The 12109-nt window shown below is 46.6% G+C and overlaps 1 protein-coding gene across 1 annotated transcript in view; it reads right to left on the bottom strand.

The window, feature by feature from the left end:
* Positions 1-12109, bottom strand: part of LOC116987847 (dedicator of cytokinesis protein 2-like) — a 1012655-nt gene that overhangs the window by 320672 nt on the left and 679874 nt on the right. The gene's annotated exons all lie outside the window — the stretch shown is intronic.

The raw sequence follows: 12109 nt of genomic DNA on the forward strand, positions 1-12109 counted from the left end.
GCGTTCAATAAACGCACGCACGGTGCAGGAAAAGAGTTGCCTTATTTGCATGTTAATAGTATTTATACGCAATAAATCGGCCGCTACTCTCTCCAGCACACATGCCACAACTACTCCCAGTCTCATTAAACCCTCGTGAAATATTCTCTCGCTCTCGCCACCAGCCGGGTAGTTTGTCAAGGAAAGATGTGTCTGGACGTGGAGGGGGGGCACGAAAGGTCACCACCAAACCTGACAGCAGGAAGCACGGTCACGGATTTACGGTCAGCCACGGCGATTTAAAAGAACAGAAACTACACTCCAGATCACCCCTACTCTTCTGCTGACGTCAGGCCCATATTTAACATCCCATCTCCCTGTGACAGCTCCCTGGAGCGTGACAGTTCCCTTTGCGGCACAGATGACACAGAATTCACTTTATTTATTTTTCTGCTGCAGGATTTTACAGGAGGTGTGAAATAGGAAGGGAAGCATCCAGCTCACGGTGTCCCAGAGTCTCGCAGCGTGGAAACAGGCCCTTCGGCCCACAATGTCTGTGCCGAACCTGATGCCAAGGTCAAGCCTTATCTGCCTAAGAGTCATAGAGTCAGAAGGTGGACACAAAACGCTGGAGTAACTCAGCGGGACAGGCAGCATACAGGAGTCATTGGGCCATACAGCGTGGAAGCAGGCCCTTCAGACCAACTTGCCCACTCGGACCAACATGCCCCATCTACACTAGTCTAGTCTGCCTGTGTTTGGCCCATATCCCTCTAAACCAGGGGTCGGCAACCTACGACCCAGGGGCCGGATCTGGCCCGTAACCCGAAATCATCCGGCCCGCTGGCGGTTTTTTTTCAATTAGTTTTCGCGACCTGGGAACTGCAGCCAGTCCCGAGAGCACGAGGGGTCTGACAACTGCAGAAAACTAATTGAAAAACATGTGAAAACTAATGCAAAAAACAACACCAAGTGTCACACTAGTTAGTATGTATTATTACCATGTATTAGTACGAATGGATGTATTATTAGTATGTATTAATACTAATGTATGTATTGTTAGTATGTATTAGTACTAATGTATGTATTATTAGTATGTATTAGTACTAATGTATGTATTATTAGTATGTATTATTATTAATGTATGTATTATTAGTATGTATTAGTACTAATGCATGTATTATTAGTATGTATTAGTACTAATGCATGTATTATTAGTATGTATTAGTACTAATGCATGTATTATTAGTATGTATTAGTACTAATGCATGTATTATTAGTATGTATTAGTACTAATGTATGTATTATTAGTATGTATTAGTACTACTAATAGTGGTGGACGCTGCTGCGACCCGACCCCCGGAGATTCGGAGGCTGCAACTGCGGGTTTGGCGGGCGGCACCGGGAGCCCGCGGGTCCCTGCTGGGAGACCGCTTTTCGGGGCTTAGGCAGCGGCGACTTCTCCCGCCCGAGTTGCGGGGTTGAAGAGCTCCTGGAGCGGGGCCTTACACCATCGCCCCGCGCGGCTTGGAATGGCCGCGGGACTCTGCGAGCGCACGCCGGGGGCTCTAACATCAAGAACCCGGTGTGCGACCTAGGTGGCTTTAAGGGTTGCAGAGAAGATTTACGAGGATTTTGTCAGGACTCAGTGATCAGAGGGGATAGGATGAGCATAGAAACATAGAAACATAGAAAATAAGTGCAGGAGGAGGCCATTCGGCCCTTCAAGCCAGCACCGCCATTCATTGTGATCATGGCTGATCTTCCCCAATCAATAACACGTGCCTGCCTTCTCCCCATATCTCTTGACTCCACTAGCCCCTTGGGCGAGTTCAGAACCAGGGGCCACAGTTTTAGAATGAAGGGGAGGCAGCGGCGACTTCTCCCGCCCGAGTTGCGGGGTTGAAGAGCTCCTGGAGCGGGGCCTTACACCATCGCCCCGCGCGGCTTGGAATGGCCGCGGGACTCTGCGAGCGCACGCCGGGGGCTCTAACATCAAGAACCCGGTGTGCGACCTTGGTGGCTTTAATGGCCGCGGGACAATCGCCATCGCCCGCCGGGGGCTTTGACTTTGACTTTGACTGACATCGGGGGGGAGAGTGCAGTGGAGAGATAAGTTTTTTTGGCCTTCCCTCACAGCAATGTGATGGATGTTTATGTAAATTATGTTGTGTCTTGGGTCTATTTGTTTGTAATGTATGGCTGCAGAAACGACATTTCGTTTGGACCTCAAGGGGTCCAAATGACAATAAATTGAATTGTGTTGTATTGTATTGTATTGTATTGTATTGTATTGTATTAGTATGTATTATTATTAATGTATGTATTATTAGTATGTATTAGTACTAATGTATGTATTATTAGTATGTAATATTACTAATGTATGTATTATTAGTATGTATTATTACTAATGTATGTATTATTAGTATGCATTATTACTAATTTATGTATTATTAGTATGCATTATTACTAATTTATGTATTATTAGTATGCATTATTACTAATTACTAATTTATTCAGTATGTATTATTATCACCTCCATTTAACTATGGCGATAGATGTGGCCTGTCATCCACTCACAGACCCCGGCTCTAAGCCTTAGACAGACACAAAATGCTGGAGTAACTCAGCGGGACAGGCAGCGTCTCTGGAGAGATGGAACGGGTGATGTTTTGGGTTGAGATCCATCTTCAGACCGAGGCTCGCTGCTCCTGTTAAAGCTTTTCTGTCCATGTATCTGTCTAAATGCCTTTAAAATGTTATAGTACCTGCCACAACTACTTCCTCTGGCATCTCATTCCGCCCTCTGGGTGATAACATTTTCCTTTAATCATCCCCCCCACCCTCCCTTTCCTTAAACCTATGTCCTTGTGTTAGTGGCTCCCCTACTCTGGGTACTCTGTGCATCTACCCGATTCCTCTCACAATCTTGTACACCTCTATAAGATCACCCCTCATCCTCCTGAGGTCCAAGGAAGAAAGTCCCAGGTTGAGGACTTCCTAATTTGAGGAAGGACATCCTTGTGATTGGGGCAGTGCAGCGTAGGTTCACGAGATTGATCCCTGGGATGGCGGGGCTGGCATATGAGGAAAGATTGAAAAGACTAGGCTTGTATTCACTTGAGTTTAAAAGGATGAGGGGGGATCTTATGGACAAGCTAGATGCAGGAAAAATGTTCCCAATGTGGGGCAAGTCCAGAACCAGGGGCCACAGAAAAGGGGAGGTCATTTAAGACTGAGGTGAGAAAAAACTTTTTCATCCAGAGAGTTGTGAATTAGTGGAATTCCCTGCCACAGAGAGCAGTGGAGGCCAAATCATTGGATGGATTTAAGAGAGAGTTAGATAGAGCTCTAGGGGCTAGTGGAGTCAAGGGATATGGGGAGAAGGCAGGCACGGGTTATTGATAGGGGACGATCAGCCATGATCACAATGAATGGTGGTGCTGGCTCGAAGGGCCGAATGGCCTCCTCCTGCACTTATTTTCTATGTTTCTATGTTTCCATGCTCATCCTCTCCCCTCTGATCACTGAGTCCTGACAAAATCCTCGTAAATCTTCTCTGCAACCCTTTCCAGCTTCCTCTGCTCCCTGCATATCCATGCACCAAACTAAAAGTCCCTTAAAATGCCACGTTAAACTAAATGGCTTACCCCTTATTATTAAACTGTGTCCCCTGGTTCTGGACTCCCCCAACATCGGGAACATGTTTCCTGCCGAGAGGTCGGGTAACAATAGATAATAGACAATAGACAATAGACAATAGATAATAGACAATAGTCAAGTCACATTTATTTATATAACACATTTAAAAAACAACTCTCGTTGGCCAAAGTGCGTTACATTTGTTATAAGAATAGTATAAACATACAAACTACATACATATATACATGTAGCCCTCGCTCAGTGGACGTCAGGAAAGGCTTGGGAGTAAAGATGAGTTTTAAGTCTCTACGTAAAGGAGTGGATGGAGGGGGCAGTTCTGATGGGATGAGGGATGCTGTTCCACAGTCTAGGAGCTGCAACCGCAAAGGCACGGTCACCCCTGAGCTTATGCCTAGACCGCGGGATGTTCAGTAACCCCAAGTCGGCCAATTTGAGGGACCTGGAGGTGGAGTGGTGGGTAAGCAGTCTTTTGACGTAGGTGGGGGCAAGCCCGTTGAGGGCTTTGTAGACATAGAGGAGGAGCTTGAAATTTATACGGAACCGCACAGGGAGCCAGTGGAGAGAGGCCAGGATCGGGGTGATGTGGTCCCTTTTTCAGGTGCCCGTCAGGTGCAGGAGTAGGCCATTCGGCCCTTGGAGCCAGCACCGCCATTCAATGTGATCATGGCTGATCATCCACAATCAGTACCCCGTGCTCCGTGGACTTTGAAAGCATGGTCGGAGGAGCGACCAGGCGATGAGAGGTCTCTTCATTTTGCCTCCAGGATCTCTCAGGTCACGTTTGCTCTGGGTGCAGCAGTCTGACACACAGCTCTGCTCCCGTTACCCTGGCAATGTGGGTTTCAGAGGGAGCTCTGCCTGTGACATTTAGCTTTCGTCAATGTCCGTTAATGTTATCCTTACAGCTACCCCCGAACGTGTTCAGGCACGGCTGCCGAAATGCTGCTAATTAGTGCTGAGTTTCAGGGGTGAATGAACAGCCAAAAGCTTTGGATATTTAAATCTGGGCTGACTCAAAGTGACACAAATGCTGAAGCTGGAACGGTCACCAGTCCTGACAGTTGGCCCAACGTCAGAACAAATTCTACCAACATAATATCTCCACTAGCCATGCCCGTTAGACACGGGAGCAGAATAGACAATAGACAATAAGACAATAGACAATAGGTGCAGGAGTAGGCCATTTTGCCCTTCGAGTCAGCACCGCCATTCAATGTGATCATGGCTGATCATCCCCAATCAGTACCCCGTTCCTGCCTTCTCCCCATATCCCCTGACTCCACTATTTTTAGGAGCCCCATAGAAAAATAGAAACATAGAGATGTGGCCCTTATATTATATTATATTATAATTATATTATATGGTAGTACCCCGTTCCTGCCTTCTCCCCATATCCCCTGACTCCACTATTTTTAGGAGCCCCATAGAAAAATAGAAACATAGAGACATAGAAAATAGGTGCAGGAGTAGGCCATTCGGCCCTTCGAGCCTGCACCGCCATTCAATATGATCATGGCTGATCATCCAACTCAGTATCCTGTACCTGCCTTCTCTCCATACCCCCTGATCCCTTTAGCCACAAGGGCCACATCTAACTCCCTCTTAAATATAGCCAATGAACTGGCCTCAACTACCTTCTGTGGCAGAGAATTCCACAGATTCACCACTCTCTGTGTGAAAAATGTTTTTCTCATCTCGGGCCTAAAAGATTTCCCCCTTATCCTTAAACTGTGATCCCTTGTTCTGGACTTCCCCAACATCGGGAACAATCTTCCTGCATCTAGCCTGTCCATCCCCTTAAGAATTTTGTACGTTTCTATAAGATCCCCCCTCAATCTTCTAAATTCTAGCGAGTACAAGCTGAGTCTATCCAGTCTTTCTTCATAGTCTTTCTTCCTATCTAGCTCTCTCTTGATAGTATTCAGAGAACCGGCCTCCACTGCCCTCTGAGGCAGAGAATTCCACAGACTTACCACTCTCTGTGAGAAAAAGTGTTTCCTCTTCTCCGTTCTAAATGGCTTACTTCTTATTCTTAAAGTATGCCACTCAGCCCATCCGGTCTGCTCCGCCATTCGATCATGGCTGATCTATTTTCCCCATTCTGCTGCCATCTCGCCATAATTCTGACCCCATACTAATCAAGAACCCAGCAATCTCGGCTTTAGAATTGTTTATTGTTTATTGTGACGTGCTACAATGGCAATACAGCTTTTTGTTGCGTGCTATCCAGTCAGCGGAAAGACAATACATGATTGCAATCGAGCTGTCCACAGTGCACAGATACATGATAAAGGGGAAAACAGTTCATGCAATACCCAATGACTTGGCCTGCACAGCTGACTGTATGCAATCAATTCCACAGATTCACCACCTTCCGGCTAAAATGATTCCTCCTCATCTCCATTTGAAAGGTACATCCTTTTATTCTGTGTTTGTGTGTGCATCTGTGTGTATTTGTCTGCGCATTTGTGTGTGTGTGTGGATCTGTATATGTATGTGTGTGTGTGTGCGAGCATGTGTGTGTGTGTGCATCTGTGTGTGTGCATCTGTGTGTGCGTTTGCATTTGTGTGCATCTGTGTGTGTGTTTGTGTGTGCATGTGTGTATATCTGTATGTGTGTTTGTGTGCATCTGTGTGTGTGTTTGTGTGTGTGTGTGTTTGTGTGCATTTGTGCATGTGTTTGTGTGTGCATCTGTGTGTGTGTGTGTGTGTGTGTGTGTGTATCTGTGTGTGTGTGTGTGTGTGTGTGTGTGTGTATCTGTGTGTGTGTGTGTGTTTGTATATGTGTGTATGTGCATCTGTGTGTGTGTGTGTGTGTGTGTGTGGTGGTGTGTGTGTGTGTGTAGCTGTGTGTGTGTGTGTGTGTGTGTGTGTTGTGTGTGTGTGTGTGTGTGTGTGTGTGTGCTGTGTTGTGTGTGCATCTGTGTGTGTGTGTGTGTGTTTGTGTGTGTGTGTTGTGTGTGTGTATCTGTGTGTGTGTGTGTGTGTGTGTGTGTGTGTGTGTGTGTGTGTGTGTGTGTGTGTGTGTGTGTGTGTGTGTGTGTGTGTGTGTGTGCATATGTGTGTGTGTGTGTGTGTGTGTGTGTGTGTGTGTGTGTGTGTGTGTGTGTGTGTGTGTGTGTTTTCCATTTCTGTGCATGCTTGATGGTTTCCGTGATGAATGATTCAATAACTGCGACTCCCCCGTTCGTTCAAAAGTCTCGACATCCCCATCTGCTACTTTCCTCCCTCTGGCCTCTCACCTGTCCCACGGCCTTTGTTCCAACCACCTGCCTATCAAGACCATCTTATCTACCTGATAGGTGCTGAAAAAGGCTTTTGGCACTTTGGCCTTCATCAGTCAGAGTATTGAGTATAGAAGTTGGGAAGTCATGTTGCTGTTGTATAAGACATTGGTGAAGCCGTATTTAGAATATTGTGTTCAGTTCTGGGCACCATGTTATAGGAAAGATATTGTCAAGCTTGAAAGGGTTCAGAGAAGATTTACAAGGATGTTGCCAGGACTAGAGGGTGTGAGCTATAGGGAGAGGTTGAGTAGGCTGGGTCTCTATTCTATGGATCGCAGGAGGATGAGGGGAGATATTATAGAGGTGTACAAAATCATGAGATGAATAGATCGGGTAGATGCACAGAGTCTCTTGCCCAGAGTAGGGGAATCGAGGACCAGAGGACATAGGTTCAAGGTGAAGGGGAAAAGATTTAATAGGAATCTGAGGGGCAACTTTTTCACACAAAGGGTGGTGGGTGTATGGAACAAGCTGCCAGAGGAGGTAGTTGAGGCTGGGACTATCCACTTGTTTAAGAAACAGTTGGACAGGTACATGGATAGGACAGGTTTGGAGGGATATGGACCAAACGCAGGCAGGTGGGACTAGTGTAGCTGGAACATTGATGGCCGGTGTGGGCAAGTTGGGGCGAAGGGCCTGATTCCACGCTGTATCACTCTATAACACTATGACTCTAAGACTCCCCACCTCGCCTATGTCAACCTATTACCTGCCACGCTTTGTCCGACATCACTCACTTTTTCCATCTTTCTTCTCCCTCTTCCGACAATCAGTCTGAAGAAGAATCTCAACCCGAAACGTCGCCTATCAATGTTCTCCAGGGATGCTGCCGGACCCTCTGAGTTACTCCAGCACTTTGTGTCCTTTTGTGCAACCTCTATACTCAATACTCTGACTGATGAAGGCCAAAGTGTATGCCACAGTCGTTACAGACTTCATAAGGAAATGTGTGGAGGACTGCATCCCAACAAAAACCATCCGAGTATTTCCTAACCAGAAGCCTTGGATGAACCATGAGATCCGCACTCTTCTGAAGTCCAGATCAGGGTCATTCAGGTCTAAAGATACAGAGGTCTACAAGAAGTCCAGATACGACCTTGGTAAGGCCATCAAAAAGGCCAAAAGGGACTTCTGCTCCAAACTGGAGGACGAGACAGATGTTCGGCAGCTGTGGCGGGGCCTGAATGCCATCACCTCCTATAAGGCGAAACCAGGAGACGACTCAAACGTCAGCAAAGCATCACTCCCTGACGAGCTCAATGCGTTTTACGCACGCTTTGACAGGGAGAATACTGATGTGACTTCCCGAGCTACCATTCGCCGTGACGGTATTTCAGTCTCAGTCACAGAGGCCGACGTCAGGAAATCCTTCAGAGGGGTGAACCCCTGAAAAGCACCTGGACCTGATGGTATACCCGGTCGTGTTCTAAAAACCTGTGCGGACCAAGTGGCGGGAGTTTTTATGGACATTTTCAACCTCTCACTTCTGAGGTCTGAGGTCCCGACCTGCTTTAAAAGGGCATCAATTATACCGGTGCCCAAGAAGAGCAAGGTGACGTGCCTCAATGACTATCGACCAGTGGAACTAACGTCGGTGGTGATGAAGTGCTTTGAGAGGTTGATCATGGAGAAAATCAACTCCTACCTCGACAAAAACCTGGACCCACTGCAGTTCGCATACCGCCACAACAGATCAATGGTGGATGCGATCTCGCTGGCCCTCCACTCCACACTGGACCACTTGGACAACAAATACTCATATGTCAGGCTGTTATTCATTGAATACAATCAGGCTTGGCATTTAATACAATCATCCCCTCCAAGCTGGTTACCAAACTCGCAGAACTGGGTCTCTGCGCATCCCTCTGCAATTGGATCCTCATCCACAGGCCACAGTCTGTCCGTATTGGTGGAAATGTGTCAGCCTCGATAACAATCAGCACGGGAGCACCTCAAGGCTGCGTGCTCAGCCCCCTGCTGTACTCACTCTATACTCATGACTGCGTAGCCGGACATAGTGCGAACTCCATCATCAAGTTCGCCGATGACACCACTGTTATGGGACGTATCACTGATGGGGACGAGTCCGAGTATAGTAGTGAGATCGACCGACTGACCAAATGGTGCCAGCACAATAACCTGGCCCTCAACACCAGCAAAACCAAGGAACTGATTGTAAACTTTGGAAGGGGTAGGATAGGGACCCATAATCCCGTTTATATCAACGGGACGAGGGTGGAAAGGGTCAAGAACTTCAAATTCCTGGGCGTGCATATTTCCGAAGATCTCTCCTGGTCCCAGAACACTGATGCAATTATCAAGAAAGCACATCAGCGCCTCTACTTCCTGAGAAGATTACGGAGAGTCGGTATGTCAAGGAGGACTCTCTCGAACTTCTACAGGTGCACAGTGGAGAGCATGCTGACCGGTTGCATCGTGGCTTGGTTCTGCATCTTGAACGTCCAGGAGCGGAAAAGACTGCAGAAAGTTGTGACCACTGCCCAGTCCATCATCGGCTCTGACCTCCCCACCGTCGAAGGGATCAATCGTAGTCGCTGCCTCAAAAATGCTGCCATCAAGGACCCACACCATCCTGGCCACACACTCATCTCTCCACTACCATCGGGCAGAAGGTACAGGAGCCTGAAATCTATTACATCCAGGTTCTGGAACAGCATCTTCCCCACAGCCACCAGGCTATTAAACTCACCAACAAACAGACTCTGAACTGTAACAGCCTATTGCACTTTATTTGCTTATTTATATTGAACTGGCTGTATTTTTGCTTACTGTGGTGCTGCAGCAAACAAGGATTTCATTGTTTCAGTCTGAAGAAGGGTTTCGGCCTGAAACGTTGCCTATTTCCTTCGCTCCATAGATGCTGCTGTACCCGATGAGTTCCTCCAGCATTTTTGTCTACCTTCGATTTTCCAGCATCTGCAGTTCCTTCTTAAAGACTTTCATTGTCCTTCTGGGCCACATGACAATAAACTCTCTTGACTTGTCTTGAAGTGTCAAATAAGATCAGCCCTCATTCTTCGAAACTCCAAGACAGACAGATCCAACTTCATGATGATCTTCACTTCCCATGAAATGGTTCTGTGGTCACTATGGGAAGGATCTATAGGAGGCGTTTCCTCATAAAGGCACTCAACATCATCCAAGACCCACACCACCCTGGCCACGCTGTCATTTCACTCATTGGTAAGAAGGTATCGGAGACTGAAAATTATGACCAGCAGGTTCAAGAAAAGCTTCTTTCAACCATAAAGTCCTTGAACCTTGAAAGTAAAGCAGCAGGCAGTGAAGAAAGCCAATGGCATGTTACATAGAAACATAGAAAATAGGTGCAGGAGTAGAGGCCATTCAGCCCTTCGAGCCTGCACCGCCATTCAATATGATCATGGCTGTTCATCCAACTCAGTATCCTGTACCTGCCTTCTCTCCATACCCCCTGATCCCTTTAGCCACAAGGGCCACATCTAACTCCCTCTTAAATATAGCCAATGAACTGGCCTCAACTACATTCTGTGGCAGAGAATTCCAGAGATTCACCATTGTGAAAAATGTTTTTCTCATCTCAGTCCTAAAAGATTTCCTCTTTATCCTTAAACTGTGACCCCTTGTTGGCCTTTATTGCGAGAGGATTTGAGTTCAGGAGCAAGGAGGTCCTACAGCAGTTGTACAGGGCCCTGGTGAGACCACATCTGGAGTATTGTGTGCAATTTTGGTCTCCTAATTTGAGGAAGGAAATTCTTGCTATTGAGGCAGTGCAGCGTTGGTTCACCAGGTTAATTCCCGGGATAGCGGGTCTGACAAATGATGAAAGAATGGGTCGACTGGGCTTGTATTCACTGGAATTTAGAAGGATGAGAGGGTATCTTATAGAAACATACAAAATTCTTGGTGGATTGGCCAGGGTGGATGCAGGAAAAATGTTGCCGATGTTGGGGGAGTCCAAAACTAGGGGTCACAGTTCAAGAATAAGGGGTTCGCCATTTAGGACTGAGATGAGGAAAAAACCTTTTCACCCAGAGAGTTGTGAATCTGTGGAATTCTCTGCCACAGACGGCAGTGGAGGCCGATTCACTGGATGTTTTCAAGAGAGAGTTGATTTAGCTCTTAGGGCTAACAGGATCAAGGGATATGGGGAAAAAGCAGGAACGGGGTACTGATTTTAGATGATCAACCATGATCATATTGAAAGGTGGTGCTGGCTCGAAAGGCTGAATTTAGTTTAGTTTAGTTTAGAGATACAGCGCGGAAACAGGCACTTCGGCCCACCGGGTCCGCGCCGACCAGCGACCCCCCCCACATTAACACTATCCTACACCCACTCAGGACAATTTTTTCACATGTACCAAGCCAATCAACCTACAAACCTGTACGTCTTTGGAGTGTGGGAGGAAACCGAAGATCTCGGAGAAAACCCACGCAGGTCACGGGGAGAACGTACAAACTCCGTACAGACAGCAGCCGTAGTCGGGATTGAACCTGGGTCTGTGGCGCTGCATTCGCTGTAAGGCAGCAACTCTACCGCTGCGCCACCGTGACCTACTCCTGCACCTATTTTCTATGTTTTTCGATGTTGAATATTACACACTAACCTCAACTGTGAACTATGAACTGTCTTTGGTTGCACTAGAGACATTGGGGTTATTTTCAATTGGTGTTATTAATGTACTGAATTTTTGTTTATGATATATATTATCCATGTGTATTATGTTTACAGGCCTGTCATGCTGCTGCAAGTAAAATTTTAATTGTTCTGTCGTCGTTATAGATGACAATTAAACACTCTTGACTATCTAGATATTGGTCTATTATCGTCACATATACCAAGATGTAGTAAACACGTTCTATTTGCATGCTCTCCAGTCAAATCACATTACACACAGGTATAAAACAGGCAACACACAAGTACAATAGGACATGCAAGTTACAAAATATCAGAGTGCAGAATACAGTGTTGTTAGAGAAAAGTCCAAGGTCCACGAGGAAGTAGGTTGGAAGATTTTCCTCCAGAGATGTTGCCTGACCCACTGAGTTACTCCAGCACTTTTGGGACTTTTTCTGCAAACCCAGAATCTGCAGTTCCTTGTTTGAAACTTGTTTGTATATGGTTAGATAGCTTTTCACCGTTCTTTGGTACACGGACAATAATCAAGCTCGACACAATG

Source organism: Amblyraja radiata, chromosome 1 (assembly GCF_010909765.2).
Source record: "Amblyraja radiata isolate CabotCenter1 chromosome 1, sAmbRad1.1.pri, whole genome shotgun sequence".
In the NCBI taxonomy this organism is placed as follows: domain Eukaryota; kingdom Metazoa; phylum Chordata; class Chondrichthyes; order Rajiformes; family Rajidae; genus Amblyraja; species Amblyraja radiata.